A 20,197-nucleotide genomic window follows, 5' to 3' on the forward strand; every position below is an offset into this window, starting at 1 on the left:
TTAGCAACGGGCACTTACCCAGCCCCGACTAGATGAACGAACACCTCGCACCTCCGTGCCTCCCGTGACGCCCACTGCGTCTCATCGTGGCGCGGCGTCGCAGTCCGAGAAAGCGTGGGCGCGAACCTGCCGTGGGGAGCCGGCTTTGGGCACCCGAGACCCATTAATGGCGGCTCACGAGCTGCATTGCCTACCTAGCCACAGTCTAGTGCTACCAGAGCTTCAGCCCCCAGATTCACGGTTCCTTCGGGTCTTTGCAGCGCTCTCCTTTCCCTCCCCCCGCCCCAAGCTCACACCTGCATCGCTTCCTTCGTCCAGCTTCAGCTCATCCACACAGAATACCCAAACCCTCTGGCCCATGGCCTACTCCCTCTACTCCCAAACCCCTCAACGACCCCTGATAGCATTCTACGAAGCTCGTACCTGCAATTATAATTAGCTGTGTGCGCCCTCGGCTTTCCCAGGCCTTGGCTTCCCTCCACACGGGCCTCCCCTGGAGAATAAATGTTTTCATACAGGGTCTCCCATACTCACCTCGGGCTGTGCACTTGTCTCTGGAATCACGGAATTACCTCCAAGAGTGCCCTTGAGATTGTGGAAAGGGAATTGGTTATCAGTTTTGAAAAAATGAGGACAATTACACAGTTCTCTTCCCTCCTCCCAAAAGGTTTTTAGGAGGCACCAGTGAGTTAAGGGCCATGCTGCTTCAGGACACCTTGATTAACTATAAGGTCCATCCCAGGCAGCTACAAGTTTTATCTCGCCCTGCCCAGGGCCAGTTGCCTGACAGTTACAGAGACTGCTTACTAGTCTCAACCACTGAGAAAGGATGCCTACCCTGTTTTTAACTCCGCCTTGAAAAATGCACGTTGTCTCTCAATGTTGCATCCAGTTTCGGGCGCCAGGACATGAAATTTGCCCAGGCCCAGATACAAGGATTCAGTTCCAGGACTTTCCCAGACTCCACTTTCCTGTTTATACCTCCTTTCTCCTTTCTCTTGGCCTTTGTTATTCCATAGCAGTTACCTGGGCTATTCAGTTCCAGGGTTTTTGTTAGCAGTGAGTTGCCTAATGGAATGCCCCCCTTTGAGGTTCTGTTCCTTCACCCTCCACCACAGCCAAGGGTCATCACCTCTTCACTGCAACTGAGATAGAATAGGGTATGTGGCCAAAGGGCTGTAAGTGCTAGGACACAGTAAAACCAATCCCCCACAGATTTATGGCTTAGATCCAACAGAAGACCAGCTCAATCCAACATGGCAACTAGTCTCACCTTGCAGCAATCCTTACCCTCATTATAAGCTCATTGTAACACAGTAGCATGCTAAATACCATACCTCTCCCCACCATGATCAGAAAAGGACAGCCCATCTAGGGACACACAATGGCCTAGAGGGCTCTTCTGAGAAGTCTCCATCTTCCCCCCACCCTGAAAAATTCTGAATGTTCCTTCCTCTCACTGAATGCCCTACCCTTTTATTAAATACACCTCAGTAAAAGAATTAAGGGGATGGCTGGGATCCTGGGGGAGTGATGGGGGAAAATGGAGACAACCATACTTGAACAATAATTAAAAAAAATAGAAAAAGTTTTAAAAAAGAATTAAAACCCACTAGAGAGGGGCTGCTCTGTGTGTGGAGTAGTCGCTCTCTGTCTCATTGCTTTACTAATATACTCTCTTTCACTTTAAACCCTCGGCTGGCCCATCTTTGAATTCTTTCCTGTGTGAAGCCAAGAGCCCACACTGGGTTGCAGAGCCCTGGTTTCTGGACCTCCGAACACCTGCATCACTACAGCCGCTGGTCGAACCTTCAGGCGTGGAGCTTGTTGCCTCCTAGACTTTTATTTCATTGAATTTTTCTCCGTCCCTGTTACTGACATGCTCCTAGGACAGTTTTTCTTTTGCTCTTCTCTGTCCCCTCCCTCCCTGTTAGTCTAGCTCCCTCTCAGAATTTGTCAGGTTGCATCATTGGCTTGTGGACCCCTTTGATGATGTCACTTCCAAGATAATCTCCCAAAAACTGCTTTGACTAGATGTGCCACCAAGAATGGTTCAGAAATCTCCAGGTGAATCCTTAGATGTTAGAAACTTCACAGGATTCCTCAAATACACTTGAAGTCCAGCTCCCCACACCAGTGTGTATCTCTTGCATGGATGTGTATCCATGCAAGATGTGTATCCTTGCATGGATCCGTGCATGGATACGTACACTTGCATGTGTATCTCTTCATTTTGCTGGGGCTCTGACACCAATGCTAGCTGTCCCCCTCCCCAGCCTCTGTGTGTATACCCTTTTCACTTTGCTTAGGCTCTGAGCCCACGCACCAGACTGCCCCTCCATGTCTTCTGTAATGGTTTGGAAATGTGTCTGCAAACTCTTTGATATTCCTTTCTTCAAAAAGTGGAACCCCTTTGGAGGCCAGTTCCCCAGTGGGGGGGGGGGTGTGAGAGGCAACTACACATTGATGTTTCTTTCCCTCTTTTTCTCCCTTCCCCTCTCTCTAAAAATAAATAAATAAAATCTTTAAAAAAAAGTAGAACCCCTCTCCTTGACTGGTACCTGAATTTAGTAACTCACTTCTAATGAATAAAATATGATGGAAATGACACTACAAGACTTTCTAGTCTAGGTAATAAAAAAAAATGGCTTCTTCCTGGCTCGTTCTCAGGGATCACTGAGAATCTCAGGGATCTCAGGGAAGCCAGTTGCCATGTTGTGAGTGTTGCAGATGGAGAAGGGGTCCAGACTCTTGGTGGTCATGAACAAAGAATTGGACTGACCACATAGATATAGATATTGTAAAGCAAAGCAAATAGGAAATTTATTAATGGAAGTGGGCCATCTCTGACCAAAAAATGGCTCCCTTCTATTGAACAATTACAGGCTTTATGGGATTTTTACTTAAACTTCTACACATGTGATTTCCCACAATCCTCCTTGATTTTTCACTCAGGGAGGAAACCACAATGCTAATTGTTATCAGCTGTCACAAGGTGATTTTTTTCCCAAAAATCAGGATGCTGACTGATGACAGCTACAGTGTCTCATGGTTTCTTTTTCCATCTTCTGTTTCAACTCCCCACTGAGAGACCTGGTTCTCAGAAATTTTTTTTTGGGGGGGAGGTTACTGATAAAGGTAGCCAGTCTTCCATATTTAATTCCTGCTGGAATAGGACAATAAACCCTGCCTGCTAAGAACCGTGAAACTCTCACCCTATCTTATCTAGTGATTGGGGAGGAGCTCCTAAGACTGGCATGGACACCTGGTATTGTAAGGTGTTGGCATTGGATTCCTTAGGGGTTCATTGAAAACCTTGGAGCATCATTTTGTTGATGTGGCACTGTTCAAGACTGGAAAGATACAAGGCCAGAGGTTAGGACTATCTATTGGTAGTTTGTTTGCCCAAAGTACTATTAGGGATTATTCCTCACCCACTATAACTTGGTTGGTGATGGCAGTCCATCAATTGTTAGAAGTATTGCTCCAGAACAAATCCTGGGTAATTTGCAAGAGGGAGTTATTGACCTAAGAAGGAGTAGCAAGAGTGCAGATTGTTAGCCAGAAGAGGTTTAATATTGACTCACCTTTATGGTTTCTTCTTTTTGAACAGGAATCTGAGGTCTTCTAAGGGTTCACAGGCATAGGTAGAGTCCATTTCTTCTGCTGATCTGGGGAAGGATCTGTGGTTTTACTCTAGAAATATGGGCAAAACTATCTACCCCTAGTAGCTTCACAGATATGGGGGTACTTAGGACAACCTGGTATGGTCCTTTCCATTTAGGACTAAGTTTTTCTGTACAGGGTCCCTCTTTCCAAATTTTGAGAAGTACCCAATCCCCCAGAATTCTCCTTTGGGAGCAACTGAAACCTTATTTTCATATACCTGTAGTGCTTTTTGTACCTGTCCTAAGTTTATTATATACTTAGCTATTTGATGGGTCTCTGTATCAAATATTAGATCTAGAGTTAAGAAACTCCTACAATTTAGCATGTAAAGTGGATTGAGTCTAGTATTGACCTCAGGGGAGCCCCTGATTCTCACGTGTGCTATAGGTAGTAATTTAACCCAATTTTCCAAAGTTTTTAGAAAATATTTTATTTATTTATTTTTAGAAAGAGGGAAAGGGAAAGAGAAAGAGGGGGAGAGAAACATCAATGTGTGGTTGCCTCTCATGTGTCCCCCACTGGGGACCTGGCCTGCAACCCAGGCATGTGCCCTGATTGGGAATCAAACTTATGACCCTTTGCTTCACAGGCCCGTGCTCAACCACTGAGCTACACTAGCCAGGGCCAAAATTTTCCAAAGTTTTTGACAGAGCTTTGCCAATGCCCTTTTCAAGGCTTGATTTGCGATCCTACTTTCTCAAAGGACCTTGAGAAGTCTCCAAGCAGAATGAAAGTAATATTTTATGCCAGGAGGCTCAGAGATTGATTGAATAATCTTTAATGTAAAGGGTGGCTCATTACCTCTTCATAGGAAGCATAGAAGACCAAATTGGGATATTATTTTCTTTTGGAGAGCTTTTGCTACTTCTGTGGCCTTCTCTGCCCTTGTTGAAAATGCCCCAGTCAATCCAATAAAGGTATCTATTCTTTATTTATATCCTCTACAGGGAGGCATTTTGACAAAGTCAATCTGCCAGTCTTCTCCCGGATAGGTCCTTCTTCACTGAATAGGCTCTTAACAGCAGGGAAAGGGTTTTTTTGTTTTTCCCCAGGGATGTTGTGGGCACAAAGGGCACAGGCTTGACAAATATCCTTTATGGTAGTTGTTAGTACATTGCCTACAAATAATTTGTAAGCCATTTTTTTTGTGGCATCCCTTCCTATGTGGAAGGAGTCATGCAAAGCCTTTAAAAATTTCTACTGGGAGGCCTGGGGAAGGAAGAGTTTTTGGCAAATGTATATCCAAGGTCCTTCATGGATGGTCCCTTGCTCCAAAGCCCTAATTATTTCTCAGATGTATAGTTGGGCTTGATATCTGAGCCATCCACAGAGGGGAATAAGCTCAGCTGTTCAATAGTCCCTAGCGCTGCTTTCTTTGCCTCTTGGTCTGCCCTTCTATTTTCCTGGGAGATAGGGGACATACCCTTCTGGTGACCTTTGCAATGCATGACTGCCACTTGCTCAGAGAGCTTACCTGCTTCAAATAGATTTAGGATACCCGGTCTGTGTTTAATGGTAGAATTCCTAAGAGTAAGGATCCCCCTTTCTTTCCATATGACAGTATGAGCATGCAGAACAAAGGAGGTATATTTGGAATCTGTATAGATATTAACCCTTTTTTTTTCTTTGTCCTAGAATAAGAGCTTGGGCAAGGGCCAAAATTTCAGCCTTTTGGGCCAAGGTCGAAGGTAGAAGGGATCATGCTTCACATTAACTATTGCATATCCCACCTTTCTCTGCCCATTCTATGCAAGTTGTTTTCATCAGTGAACCACTCTTCATCAGGGTTTTCTGATTGGTCTAGCAAGTCAGTTCTCCTGGAATAGGTATGATTAATAATGTCTGAGCAGGAATGCATCAAGTCTGGAGATGATTCTATAGGCATGAAGGAGACTGGATTTAAGCTATTACAGGTTTTTACAGTTACTTCCGGATCGTCCAGAAGGGCCTGATATTTGGTCAACCTATTTCCTGTTAGCCAGAAATACTCTTTCATATTTAATACTCCTTGTACCGGATATGGAGTTAAGACTTTTAACCTCTGCCTGAGAGTTCACTTTGCAGCTTCCTCTGTTAGCGTAGCTGTGGCTGCAACTGCTCTTAGAGATGGAGGCCACCTGGTTGTTGCTACATTGCCTAGATTTTTAGAGTAATATGCAACCAGTCCAGGTTCATGGGACTAAGGCCCCTTAGGCTATTGCCTGCTTCTCTGCTATGTATAAACAGAAAGTCTTGTTTAAGTTACAGATGCCTAGGGCTGGGGGCCTCAACTAGGGGCTACTTACTTTTATTAAAAGCCTGATTTTGTTTCTTTCCCCATATAATGGGTTTGGTATCTGGTCCCTTAATAGGTTCCTGTGAAGGTTTTGCAATTAATCCAAAGCCTGGGATCCAAATTCTGCAATATCCAGCCATTCCTAAGAAAGAGCAGAGTTGTTGTATGGTAGCAGATGGTATTAGGTCACTGACTGCTTTTATTCCTTCTTCTGACTGTTGTCTAGATCTTGGGGTGAGAATATATCCTAAATAGTTTACTTTTCTGCCCTGGCTGGTGTGGTTAAGTGGATTGACCACTGGCCTGCGACTCAAAAGGTTACTAGTTTGAGTCCCAGTCAGGACACATGCCTAGGTTGTAGGCTGGGTCTCTGGTTGGGAGCATGCAAGAGGCTATGAATTGATGTTTCTCTCTTCCTCTCTTTCTCCCTCCCTTCTTCTCTTTCCAAAAATAAGTAAATGTAATCTTGAAAAAAACAGTTTACTTTCTGTCTGGTAATTTGGTCCTTTTTCTTTTTTTTTTAATTTATTTTTTATTGATTATGCTGTTACAGTTGTTCTATTCCCCCCTTCATTCCTCTCCACCCTACCCCACCGTCCCCACCATTACCCCCCCTTAGTTTATGACCATGTGTTTCAAGTTCTTTAGATTCTATATTTCCCATACTATTCTTGCCCTCCCCCCATCTATTTTCTATCTACCGTCTATGCTACTTATTTTCTCTACCTTCTCCCCCCTTCTCCTCTTCCCACTCCCCTGTTGATAACCCTCCTTGAGATCTTCATTTCTATGTTTCCACTCCTGATCTAGCTGTCCTTTTAGTTTGCTTTTGTTTTAGGTGTGGTTGTTAATAACTGTGAGTTTGCTGTCCTTTCACTGTTCATGTTTTCTTAACTTCTTTTTCTTAGATAAGTCCCTTTAACATTTCATATAATAAGGGCTTGGTGATGATGAACTCCTTGAATTTGATCTTATCTGAGAAGCACTTTATCTGCCCATCCATTCTAAATGAAAGTTTTGCTGGATAGAGTAATCTTGGTTGTAGGCCTTTGGATTTCATGACTTGGAATACCTCTTTCCAGCCCCTTCTTGCCTGCAAGGTCTCTTTTGAGAAATCCGCTGACAGTCTGATGGGGACTCCTTTGTAGGTGACTGTCTCCTTATCTCTTGCTGCTTGTAGGATTCTCTCCTTCATTTTAATCTTGGCTAATATAATTGTGATGTGCCTTGGTGTGTTTCTTCTTGGGTCCAACTTCTTTGGGACTCTCTGAGCTTCCTGCATTTCCTGGAAGTCTATTGTCTTTGCCAGATTGGGGAAATTCTCCTTTATTATTTGTTCAAATAAGTTTTCCACTGGTGGCTGTTCCTTTCCCCCTTCTGGTACCCCTATAATTTGGATGTTGGAGCGTTTAAAGATGTCCTGGAGGTCCCTAAGCCTCTCCTCATTTTTTTGAATTCTTGCTTCTTCACTCTTTTCTGTTTGGCCATTATTTGCTTTCTTCTGGTCCACTCCATTGATTTGAGTCCCAGTTTCCTTTTCATCCCTATTGGTGTCCTGTGCAATTCCATTCATTTCAATTAGTTTCACCTTCATATGTTTGTCTAATTTGTGGCTATAATCAACCAGTTCTGTGAGGATCCTGATCACCAGTGTTTTAAACTGTGCGGCTGAGACTTTTGCTATTTCTTCATTGCTTAGATTTATAGGCTCTGGGACTTTGAGATCTTCTTGAGCCATTTTTGGTCTGTTCGCGTCCCTTAAGTATGAAGAGCGGAGCCTTGGACTCCCAGGTCGCTGGGTTATGACGCTGTATGTGGAGGCGGGGTCAGAGCGGGGAAATGGCGGTACCCTCCGCCACTTGCCTCTGGGGCTGCTGGCTCTTGTCCAATCGCCCACTCCCTCGCTCGTCTATCCACACAGGCATGCGTGACCACAGTCAACCCGCAGCCCTGCTCCCTCGCTGTTTCCCTGAGATTGCTTGCTGAGTTGCCCACCAGGTCCAACCCTGCGCCTGGATTCCACCCGTCTGAGTCCGTCTGACCGAGTTTTGCTGTGCTACCCCGCTCCACCAGCTGCTGGTTTCGTCCCTCTTACCGGTCAGGCTGAAGAATTTGTTGTTATCAGACTTCCAAAAAGTTCAATTTTCTGTGTTCTGGCTGGGTTTTCTGTTGCTAATATTTAGTTGTCTCTAAACTTGGTTGTGTGAGGAAGCACCGCATCTCCACCTATGCGTCCATCTTGGCGGAAGTTCTTTCTCTTTTCTTAAAAAAGATTTTATTATTCATTTTAGAGAGAGGAGAAGGGGAGGAGAAAGAGAGGAAGAGAAAGAACAATGTGTGGTTGCCTCTCACGTGCCTCCCACTGGGGACCTAGCCTGCAACTCAGGCATATGCCCCGACTGGGAACTGAACCAGCAACTCCCTGGTTTATGGGATGGCGCTCAATCCACTGAGCCAAACTAGCCAGGGCTGGGCCTTTTTCTTAGAGATTCAATATCCCCAGTCCCCAAGAAAGTTCAGAGTTTGGATGGTACTATGATCTGAGGCTTCTTTTGAGGGCTGCATTGTAAGACAGCTCACTCTTGTAATTATAATTCCCTTCAATCATTTTCTAATGCTTTTGCAAATAGATGAAGGCTATCTCTAAACATTTGTCATAGTATCATCCAAGTATATTGCTGAGGGGTCATTGTTTTGGGGTCTGTCCACTCAAATACAATACAGGTATTGGGGATCTGGGTGGACAGGGATGCCAAAGAAGGCATCTTTTAGTCTAAAATTGTGTACCACTGAGTATAGGCTCGTACTTGTGTGAGTATGATGTAAATGTTGGCTACAAGAGGTTGGAAGGCAACCACAGCCTTGTTAACTAGTTTTCAATCTTGGACCAATCTGTATTTCCTTGTCAATTTAAGAACAGAAGAGAATTGGAAAATTTCAGATGGATTGACAGGGCACTAGCAACTCTGCGTTACATATTTCTCTGTGATGGGCTGCAGACCTTCTAGGGCCTCCTGTTTGACAGGACACTGTTTCCTACTGGGATAGGCCATCCTGGGCTTTAAGTGAATTTGAACTGGTTGGGCTGTCTTAGCTTTTCTAGGAACTCCAGCATCCCAAACTATGGGACCTACTTTTTGTAAAATTTGTTCTGGATGCCATTTGCTAGTTTTCTTTCATCAGCTAACATACTTTTATAGATCTTAACTGGAACCTCCTGACACCTCAAAATGGCCCCTAATCTGGCCAAAGTTTAGTTCTAGTAATGGTATAGGACATTGTGGAATAATTAGAAAAGAATGTTTAAAAATTTGGCTTTCAAATTGACAGATGACAGAGGATGTATAAAAAGAAGTTCAAGATTTTCTTTCAACACCCATAATATTAATTGACCTAGAGGAGAGAGGTCCAGCGTAAGAATTGAGGATAGAATAAGTGGCCCCAGTATCAACAAGAAAGTTCATTTTCTTACCTGCCCCATCCAGAGTTACCCAGGGTTCCTCATTAGAGATCAAAATGCTGGTGTAGGCTGGGATCGATCTGCTCCCTGGGTGCCCTCAGTCCTTGTGCTGCCATGGGCCTAGGTGATGACCCTTTTCCACTCTGGGAATAGGGACAGTCTACTTTCCAGTGCCAGGGGTCAGGGTTTTCACCTTTGCACACGGGATATGGTCCTGGGGGTTGCCTAGTGTAATCCCTCGCCCAATGTCCAGAACATTTACACTTAAAGCATGTTCAATCTTTTTGCCCTTGCCATTTTTGTGGCTTTCCTGGGCTACCTTGAGATAGCCTGGCATTGCCAACTGTGCTGCTAACAGCTTGCACCGCTGGTTTGGCTTGCTTTCCTCCCCCTTTTTCCTATGTTGGCTCTGCTCTTTTCTTGCAAGACACGATTGTTAAAGACTGAGAAGGCAATATTTATTAACTGGGCTATAGGAGTCTGTGGGCCCATTTGTAATTTCTGAAGCTTTCTACAAATATCAGTGGCTGACTGTCTGATAAAGTGTTGTCCTCCTAGTACTTGGCCCTCTGGAGAGGATGCATCTAAATTAGTATATTTCCAGAATGCCTCCACCAGTTGCTTACAGACAAGAGCAGTGTTCTCCTTCTTTCCCCGCATGACTTCCTTGATTTTATCATAGTTCACTATTGTTTTAATACAATTTTTATTATGGTGATAAACACTATATCATAGTGTCTTTATTTCTGTTCCCTCCCACTGTATTGTAGTGTCATTCAGGATGCTGATCTGGGAATGCCTGAGCTGTGGGTCCTATGTCATTGGGGTTTTGAGCATGTGGTTGGCATGCGTGTGTGTGGGCCTTTCCTAGATTTGTTGCTTTTCTTCTGGAGAGCAACAAGTGGTCAGGATTATATAAAGGTCTCTCCAAAACATGTAAAGACAAAGGTTAAGGTTTGGAAGTCACTAGTGAAGCATGAGGGATCCTCAGAGAAGTTTCCTAGTCTAGCCCTGCACCGCTGCAGGTCAGTTATTGAAAAGGGTACATGTACCCACATAGGGCCTTCTGTACTTGCTACTTTTCTTAGGGTCAGGAGGGCAGGACTGGTGGGGAGATATGCAGCTCTGCTATGAGTATGCCTTGCTGGACTGGTTTCTGGTAGTAGGATGGAGAAGTTAATTCCTCTGAGGTTGGAGCAGAGGCTTCAGGACTCCGGGGTCTACTTGGTTCCTCCTATGAGGCAAGTGGGAAACTGAGAAGGGGGCCAACTGGAATGTCATTATTGACCCCTAGAAGGGCTGTGTCCCTTAGCTCAGAGCAAAGGACTGGGTTGTGATACAGTATCATGAAGGCTTGAAGATAGGGAACTTCTGACTATTTGCCTAACCTTCTATAAAACAGGTCTAACTGGATATGGTGTTTTAATATTTGCTACCACTTTCAGGCCAAAATTCCCTAACTCTTAGTTTTTACTGAGGCCAAGCCATACTGGAAAAAAAAATTAGCCTCTTTCTCTTGAGATTTTAGGATCAAATTTCTCCCAATTTCTAAAAATGCACCCCAACGGGGATTCTAAGGGGATAAAGGGTGTATTACCCATCTTGTCTGTGGCATACTTGGGGAAAAGAAAAAGAGAGTGGAATTCCCTTGCTCCCTAGAAGCGTCCCTTTTCATTTACCTCAAGAGTTCTCTATTGGGTTATAGGGCATCCCCCATTATCCCACTGTTCTAAGCTACCAGACATCTCTGTGAAATTAAGAGGGCTTGAGTGTGCTGATCAGCAGAAAACAAACTAGAGTTGCCATGGACTAATTGTACCCTCTTTCCTGGTATATAATTCAGAGGCTTCAGTAAATTGGACATGGTCTGCCTCAAGAGACTGGCTAATTTGAACTCCTGCAAGGAGTTGTAGGGAGGAGACTTTACCAGTCATTTGAAACATTTCCTAAGACCAAAAGAAAAACTGCTTTTAAAGTACTAGAGGATATTGATGAACTCTTCTCTGTTCCTCATCCTTGATTAACTTGAACTAGTCTCTTCTGCTCCTCATAATTGGTTACCTCAAACTAGTTTCCTTGAAATTGAATTAGTTTCCTCTGCTGCTACTTGAAATGTTTTCATAATTGATTAACTTCTAGTTTCCTCTGTTCCTCTGCATTTCGTAATTGATTACTATGTCTGCTCTTCCTTATCTTTTTTTACAAACCTAACCTGGGTTGGGAAGGCCTCCAGAAGGATTTTAAAGGGCTCACCAACCTTGGCCTCAGTTCAGCAAATGTAGACACACAGGGAAGAGGTACAAATAGAGGCCAAAATTTAGTGGGTAAAGCAAGTCTTAGGAGGAATGTGGTTGCCTTGTAAATGAAGCTGATAGTACAAGAGGACATAGCAAAGAAGGGATGTGCACCTGGCAACCCTTTCCAAGAGTTACAATGGTTCTGAATGGAAATCTGAAGGGAAGGAGCAATGTTATGTGTTAGAGTGCCTTCATGCGTGGATATTGTCTCGTGCTTGGTGGGAAGTTAGTCTCTAATCCTAATCCATGACCAGGTAATTCTCACTTGGGAGTCCATTTAGGTGGCAGGTGCCCTTTTGGCTCTTAACTGCCCAACCTATCACAAAAGTGACAAACTCTCTTCAAAGAGCCAGTGTCCCAAGGCATAAAGGAGACAGAGAGAATGAAAGTCTCTTCCAACCACTGGAGGGGGTGAAAAGGCTCTTACCACTCTGGCATTTTCACAGAAAACCTCCTGGCTGGCTCAGATGGAGATGGCGTCCTGGCTCTTGGTGATTGTGAACAAAGAATTGGACTAATAACACAGAGATTGTAAAGCAAAATAAGCAGGAAATTTATTAAGGAAAGTACACTTCCCAACACATGGGAGTGGGCCATCTCTGGCCAGGGAATGGCTCCCTTCTATTGAATGGTTACAGGCTTCAGAGGATTTTTACTTAAACTTCTACACATGCAATTTCCCACAATCCTCCTTGATTTTCCACTCAGGAAGAAAACCACAGTACTAATTATCATCAGCTGTCACAAGGTGATTCTCAGAAAGCAGGATGCTGAATTATGACAGTTGCTGTGTCTCAGGATTTTCTATTCTATCTCCTGCTTCATGAGGCCACTCAACAGTCCTGTGAAGATGGCCATGTTTGGATAGACCCACATGGAAAGAAGCCAATTTGTTATCACTGACTTTCCAGGAATGAAGTAGCCACCTTATAGAAGTCTCAGCCAATGCTTCAGATGATTTCAGCCCTCAGTCAATCAGTCTGCCAGCCAAGGCCCCACTTGGCACAAAACGGAAACAGGCCCTATCTGTATTCTTGACCTGCAGAAACAATGAGGTAGTGAAAGATTATTTTTCTGACTTACTAAATTTGGGGGTAATTTCTTATGCCACAAGAGATAACTAACACACTTTCATTACCCTGCTCAGGCTGTGACACCTCACTGAGCTCCTCCTCTGCGTGTTGTCCTTCTCAAACTTCTGACTCTGACACCTATGCAAGACCACAATCCTATGTGAATGCCTTCCTCTGACAGCTCAGGTTCTGACTCTTCATTTGGACAGCCCTCCTATGCAAATGCTCTCCCTATTCAATTCATTTGCAGTACTCTACCTTGTGCCTCCATAGTTCCACCGTCTTTGGCCACAAATGCCTTCCCTCCTTTGCCCTGCCTAATACTTTTAGGATTGCATTTTTCAGGAAGGTAGGGGAAAATAAGAGAAGGGAAGAATAAAAGTAAAAGGAAGTAGAAACAGAAAAGTAATTTATGACCTTGTTTTTACCAATCTCTTTCCTTAAATTGTCCAATAGAGTTTAAAGCAATGCCATCACGCATAATTCTTGAATTCCTCATTTCCTGTGTGATATTTTTTTGTGGCAGCCACTAGGTACCCCAGAGCCTTGTCTCAAAGAGTACTTCATTATGGGAAACCGTAAGCAACATGCTATGACTTGAAAGTTCCCATCCCTAAATAATTAATGTTAGTTATCTATTGGTGCATAACAAATTACTCTCAGTTTAGGAATTTAACACATACTTGTTATCTCACAATGTCTGTATGGCAGGAATCTGGGCACAGTTTATTTGCACCCTTTAGTCAAGGCAGCAATCAAGGTATTAGTTAAGGCTGTGGTCTCCTCTGAAGATATGACTGATGAAAAATCCATGATGAAGCTCACTAATATGGTTGTTGACAGGATCCAGTTCCTTAAGAGTTGTTGGTCACCCTGGCTGGTGTAGCTCAGTGGGTTGAGCGCAGGCCTGTGAACCACACGATTGGGGTTCGATTCATAGCCAGGGCGCATGCCTGGGTTGCAGGCCAGTTCCCAGCAGGGGACTCACGAGAGGCAACCACACATTGATGTTTCTCTCCCTCTCTCCTTCCCTTCCCCTCTAAAGATAAATTTTAAAAAAGAGTTTTTGGTCAGAAGTCACCCTCAGTTCCTTGTCATTTGGACCTCTCCAACATATCAGCTTGCTTTATTAAAGTGTGCAAACATAGAAGGCAATAGAGCAAGGTGGAAGTCAGAGTCTTTTGTAATCTAATCTTGGAAGTGATATCCCATCACTTTTATCAAACTCATTGTTAGAAGCAAATCATGGGTCCACGTTACACAATAGCCTGAATAGCAGGAGCCATCTTGAAAGACTGCCTACCACAAATAGCTTCTGCCCTATCCAGGGAAGATGACCAGCCTCAGATTCTTTCCTTTTCCCTGAGAGTCTATTTGCTTGCATCTCACACTTTATGTGAACTGCTATTCTATTAAGGGTTCATTGCAAAATTAAAAACCAACTTTGGTTAACTTAAGCAAAAATTGTCTCTATAAAATTAGGCTTAGAGTTCTAAAAAGTTCTTAATATTCTTAAAAACTACCACTGTGTATGTAGGGAACACTGTATGATGTTGTGAGTGAGAAAATTAATGTATAAATGAATAAATTAACAACTTCTCTAGTGGGAAGGACATGTTATCTGGTGACATATTCAGTTTAGGAAAACTCGTTTTAAAAAAAATCTGTCCAGGATGAAGCTTGTGTCAAGGAGTCTTCCACTGGCTATGCGGGTCTCTGCCAGGCACAGTACAAAGAGTATATTGCAAGCCTCATCAATGCCCACTCACTGGACCCAACCACTCTGTATGAGGTAGAGGAGCTGGAGATGACTGCTGAGCACTACTTGCACGTGTGCTGCAGCCACTGGCTGGGGAGGATGCCACTGCCTACCACTCCTGCCTGTTACAGAAGCTGATGAAAGAGGTGCCCTTGGGACAGAGTATCCCCTGCAGGAGGAAGTAGCTGAGGGTGAGGATCCAATGACCCCACTCCCTCAGGAACAGCCCCAGTACCAATAAAGAAGCATCTCCTTGCCCAGGAAAAAAATCTCCATTCTTATTTATGCATTATTCTTACAAAAACTCATTTTTGATTGGACTCAGACTTAGAGGTGGAAGCTCTCAGGATCGCCTACAACTCTTGGCAATCTGTTCCCAGCATTCTTCTCAGGTTCTTCATTCTCTTGACCAAAAGTTTAGCATATTCTGTGGTCTCCTTCTTATTTTTCTTAATACACTGTTTCTTCAGAACAATATATGATGTTTGTATTGCAGGACACGTGGAGTAACACGACACTAAATCTTGGGTGCTTTGGACCTAGGTTTCTTACCTTCTTTGTTCAGGGTCTTTTTCAAAACATATTGGCATACATCATCTTCTTTAGAGAGATCAAAAAGTTTGCAGATTCTGCTAGCTTTTTTGGGCCTCAGGTGATGAGGCACAGAAGTATCAGTGAGACCAGGAATATCTCCATAGTCCCCTCTCCTCCGCCTTTTTCTTTTTACAATGACCCAGTTGGGATCATTGAGATTGGCATCCACAGTGCAACTGGGAACAGATTTGCACTTTCTTTCTCCAGTCCACCTTGGTCTAAAACAGGAATGCCCCTTACTCAGTACAGACTCCCTGCTTCATGAGTAAACCTTGTTTGTCATTCCCACCACTGATTTGAACCCTTTCATTCTTCTCCCAGAGCGTCAGCATCAACAGCTGTGGCCATATACTTCTCATAAAAGGCATGAAGTTTGCATTCATTGTCCACTTCAATGAGTTTCTGGCAGCCAAAAAGAAGTGTTCAGCTTCATCCTGAAGCAGCAAACTGCCTCTAAGGAGCCACAGAAAGAAGCCAGCTTGGGAAAACTCTTAAAAACTGGAACTTAATACTTTATTTTTTTCCCTTTTCTTTTTTAAAATATATTTTATTGATTATGCCATTACAGTTGTTCTATTTCCCCCTTCATTCCCCTCCACCCTGCACACCCCCTTCCCCACCATTCCCTCCCTTTAGTTTATGACCACCTTTCTCAAGTTCCCTAGATTCTACATTTCCCATACTGTTCCTGCCCTCCCCCCTATCTATTTTCTACCTACCATATCTATGCTACTTATTTTCTCTACCTTCTCCCCCCTTCTCCTCCTCCCACTCCCCTGTTGCTAACCCTCCACGTGATCTTCATTTCTATGGTTCACTCCTAATCTAGCTGTACTCTTCATTTGCTTTTGTTTTAGGTATGGTTGTTAATAACTGTGAGTTTGCTGTCCTTTCACTGTTCATCTTTTTTTAACTTCTTTTTCTTAGGTAAGTCCCTCTCTGCCCCCACAAACAGTGTCACAACCCAGTGACCTGAGTGGCCCAACCCTGGTAAACACCTAAGCCTCCTCTCCTCCTACATAACAGGCGAGAACAGACCAAAACATGGCTTAAGAAGGACTCAAAGCCCCAGAGCCGATAAATCTAAGCAAACAAGAAATTGCCAACCTATCAGATGCACAGTTCAAAAACACTGGTGATCAGGATCCTCACAGAACTGGTTGATTTTAGTCACAAATTAGAGGAACATATGAAGGCTATACTAATTGAAATGAAAGGAAATGCACAGGAAAGCAATAGTAACAGAAAGGAAACTGGGACTCAAATCAAGGGAGTAGACCAGAAGGAAGGAAAAAATGACCAAACAGAAAAGGATGAAGAAACAAGAATTCAAAAAAATGAGGAGAGGCTTAGGAACTTCCTGGACATCTTTAAACGCTCCAACATCCAAATTATAGGGGTACCAGAAGGGGAAGAGGAAGAGCAACAAGTGGAAAACTTATTTGAACAAGCAATAAAAGAGAACTTCCCCAATCTGGCAAAGGAAATAGACTTCCAGGAAATCCAGGAAGCTCAGAGAGTCCCAAAGAAGTTGGACCCAAGAAGAAACATACCAAGGCACATCATAATTACATCAGCCAAGATTAAAATGAAGGAGAGAATCCTAGAAGCAGCAAGAGATAAGGAGACAGTCACCTACAAAGGAGTCCCCATCAGACTGTCAGCTGATTTCTCAAAAGAGACCTTACAGGCAAGAAGGGGCTGGAAAGAGGTATTCCAAGTCATGAAATCCAAGGACCTACATCCAAGATTGCTCTATCCAGCAAAGCTTTCATTTAGAATGGAAGGACAAATAAAGTGCTTCTCAGATAAGATCAAATTCAAGGAGTTCATCATCACCAAGCCCTTATTATATGAAATGTTAAAGGGACTTACCTAAGAAAAAGAAGTTAAAAAAAGATGAACAGTGAAAGGACAGCAAACTCACAGTTATTAACAACCATACCTAAAACAAAAGCAAATTAAGAGGACAGCTAGATCAGGAGCAGAACCATAGAAATGAAGATCACGTGGAGGGTTAGCAACAGGGGAGTGGGAGGAGGAGAAAGAGGGAGAAGGTACAGAGAATAAGTAGCATAGACAGTATGTAGAAAATAGATAGGGGGGAGGGCAAGAACAGTATGGGAAATACAGAATCTAAAGAACTTGAGACACGTGGTCATAAACTAAAGGGGGAATGGTGGGGGAGGGGTGTGCAGGGTGGAGGGGAATGAAGGGGGAAAATAGAACAACTGTAATGGCATAATCAATGAAATATATATATTAAAAACAATGGACACTGTTTTATCATTATCTCTCCATTCCTGGAGAAAGCTGAGTTCAGCTAGGTAGTTCTCAGTGGGTTATCTCATGTAGGTGTAGTCAAACCATGGCTGGGAGTCAAAGGTTTTTTTAACAGCTAGATTGCCCAGCCCATATATGGCTTTTCCAGGTGGCCCAGGTCTCCTCACAGCATGGCAGCTGGATTTCATGAATGAGTATTCCAAGAAGAGAGAGGCAGGCAGAAACTGATCAACTTTTATGACCTCACCTCAGAAGTGATGCCACATCACTTCTTCTGTATTGTAATTGTTGGAAACAAATCACCAGGGGCAGCCCATATTCAGGGGAAGGAGGAGAATTAGACTCCACTCCCAATGGAAGAATGTCCAGGAATTTGTAAACATGTTTTAAAAACCATTAAAGGGGCCATTAAGGAGAATCCTCTGGGATCTGCAAAAGCTTCCTGGACAAATGCAGTGACAGCTAATAATGAGGGGTACACACACCAATTTCAGGAAAGACAGAAGAGGGATTGGGCACTGGCTGTGCAGTGGTCTAGGGCATTAAGCAGGCAAAGAGTATATCCCCTATGCTCAGTGCTGGATCACATCTCAGGAGCCCAACTTGCCCTGTCCTCAAGCAATCTCCCTCCTGGACAGTGCAGTCTGACTTGGCAAAAGATGCAGACAGAATTCCGTTGTGTAAATGTACCAGAGTTTTTGATCCAGTCATTTACTGATGGGCACTTAGGCTGCTTCCAGTACTTGGCTATTGTAAATTGTGCTGCTATGAACATTGGGGTGCATAGGTTATTTTGCATTGTTGTTTCAGGGTTCTTAGGGTATAATCCCAGTAGTGGAATTTCCAGGTCAAAAGGCAGTTCTATTTTTAATTTTCTGAGGAAATTCCATACTGTTTTCCATAGTGGCTGCACCAGTCTAAATTCTCACCAACAGTGTACCAGGGTTCCCATTTCTCCACATCCTCTCCAACACTTTGTTTGTTGACTTGTTTATAATGGCCATTCTGACCAGTGTGAAGTGGCATCTCACTGTGGTTTTAATTTGGATCTCTTTGATGGCTAGTAATGCTGAAGAAACCTAAGTTCCCATCAGTAAATGACTGGATCAAAAAACTATGGTACATTTACAGAATGGAATTCTATGCAGCAGAGAGAAAGAGGGAGCTCCTACCCTTTGCAACAGCATGGATGGAACTGGAGAGCATTATGCTAAGTGAAATAAGCCAGGTGGTAAAGGATCAAATACCATATGATCTCACCTTGAACTGGAACACAATCAACAACAACAAAAAGCAAACAAAATATAACCAGAGACATTGAAACTAAGAACAATCTAACAATAGCCAGAGGGGATGGGGAAGGGGACAGTGGGGGGAAGGGTTTTCAGGAACTACTATAAAGGACACATGGAAAAAACCATGGGGGAGGGTGGAAACAAGGGAGGGAGGTGGGTTTGCCTGGGGTGTGGGGGGAGTGGTGGGAGGAAAGTGCAGACAACTGTAATTGAACAACAATAAAGTAATTAAAAAGAAAAGATACAGACAGACCTGTTTTTCCACCTGGTTATACTACTTACTAACTCTTCCATTTGAATGAGTTACTCCCTGTCTCTTTAGGGATTATATCGGTCAGGGCCTTGGCAGAAAACAGATGACACCTCCCTTGGGTCTAGAGGACAAAATCTGGAGACAGAGAGGTTTTGTGAAGGGTCACATTATGGGAGATGGGACCATTGGTGGCGGGACCCAGTGAGCCAGTAGAAAGTCTGCAGAGAGACCTGGGGAATCAGCACCTCAGGTGCTCTCTCCTCTGTGTGCCATCTCCTGCTACTGCTTCTCATTGGCCAAAACCAAGGGGAAGCTGGAGGAGGGAAGATCTGGCTGCTTCTGTCTCAGGTTAGCTAGTCTCTGGGGCACACAGTGGGTGCAGAGGGGTGAAAAATGGTTATGGAACAGGAAACAGAAGATACGTGGCTCAGAGATTAAATAGAAAAATGTAGCCCTAGCAGGGTGGCTCAGTAGTTGGAGCATCATCCCATACACGAAAAGGTTGCAGGTTCAATCCCTAGTCAGGGCATATGCATAGGTTATGAGTTCCATCCCTGGTCAAGGTGCATAGAAGATGCAACCGATTGATATTTCTCTCTCTCTCCATTTCTCCCTTGCTCGCTGTCTAAAATCAATAAGTATGTCCTCATGTGAGGATTAAAAAAATCACCTATTATCCCATACCCTAATATAGCAACTTTTTGGGGGGTGTTTCCTGCCTTTATATAAATACATATTGTTGTATAACTATAGATATCTTTATCCACTAAATGTTTCTCAGTGATTCAATGGTTCAACAAAGACTTCAAATCATCATGTTTTAATCATTGCATAATATCCATTGAGAAGATGTGCTGTAATTTATCTGGCATTCCCCTATTGTGGTACAATTACCTTGTTATGGTAGACTTTTTTTTTGCTTTTATAAGCAAATGTTGTCAAGGACATACATTTTTATATATCAGTGTTGGTATAGGAGGCCGAAGTGTGAATCTGGGATGCAGGCTGAGAGATGAGATATGTGGCATGAATGCCAAAGACTAAGCTAAGTCCTCAGTGTTGGGGAAATTTTCTGCTTTGTTGAAACAACCATACTTAGGCCTCGAAAGGGCCTGGATATGGAATGGAAAGCTGATGATCACACAGGGTTTGGTGCATAGTCCGTGCTTTGTGAGGTTATCCATTAAAAAAGCAATTATACCACAATGACATACCACTTCATACTCTTAGGATAGCAAT

General features: G+C 43.5%; 1 pseudogene; it reads right to left on the reverse strand.

The window, feature by feature from the left end:
- Positions 1-14,886: 14,886 nt before the first annotated feature.
- On the reverse strand, positions 14,887-15,560 carry LOC128627205 (40S ribosomal protein S6-like; annotated as a pseudogene).
- Positions 15,561-20,197: the final 4,637 nt, after the last annotated feature.

This window comes from Artibeus jamaicensis, unplaced genomic scaffold, assembly GCF_021234435.1.
Source record: "Artibeus jamaicensis isolate MK-2021 breed Jamaican fruit bat unplaced genomic scaffold, CSHL_Jam_final contig_332, whole genome shotgun sequence".
Taxonomy (NCBI): domain Eukaryota; kingdom Metazoa; phylum Chordata; class Mammalia; order Chiroptera; family Phyllostomidae; genus Artibeus; species Artibeus jamaicensis.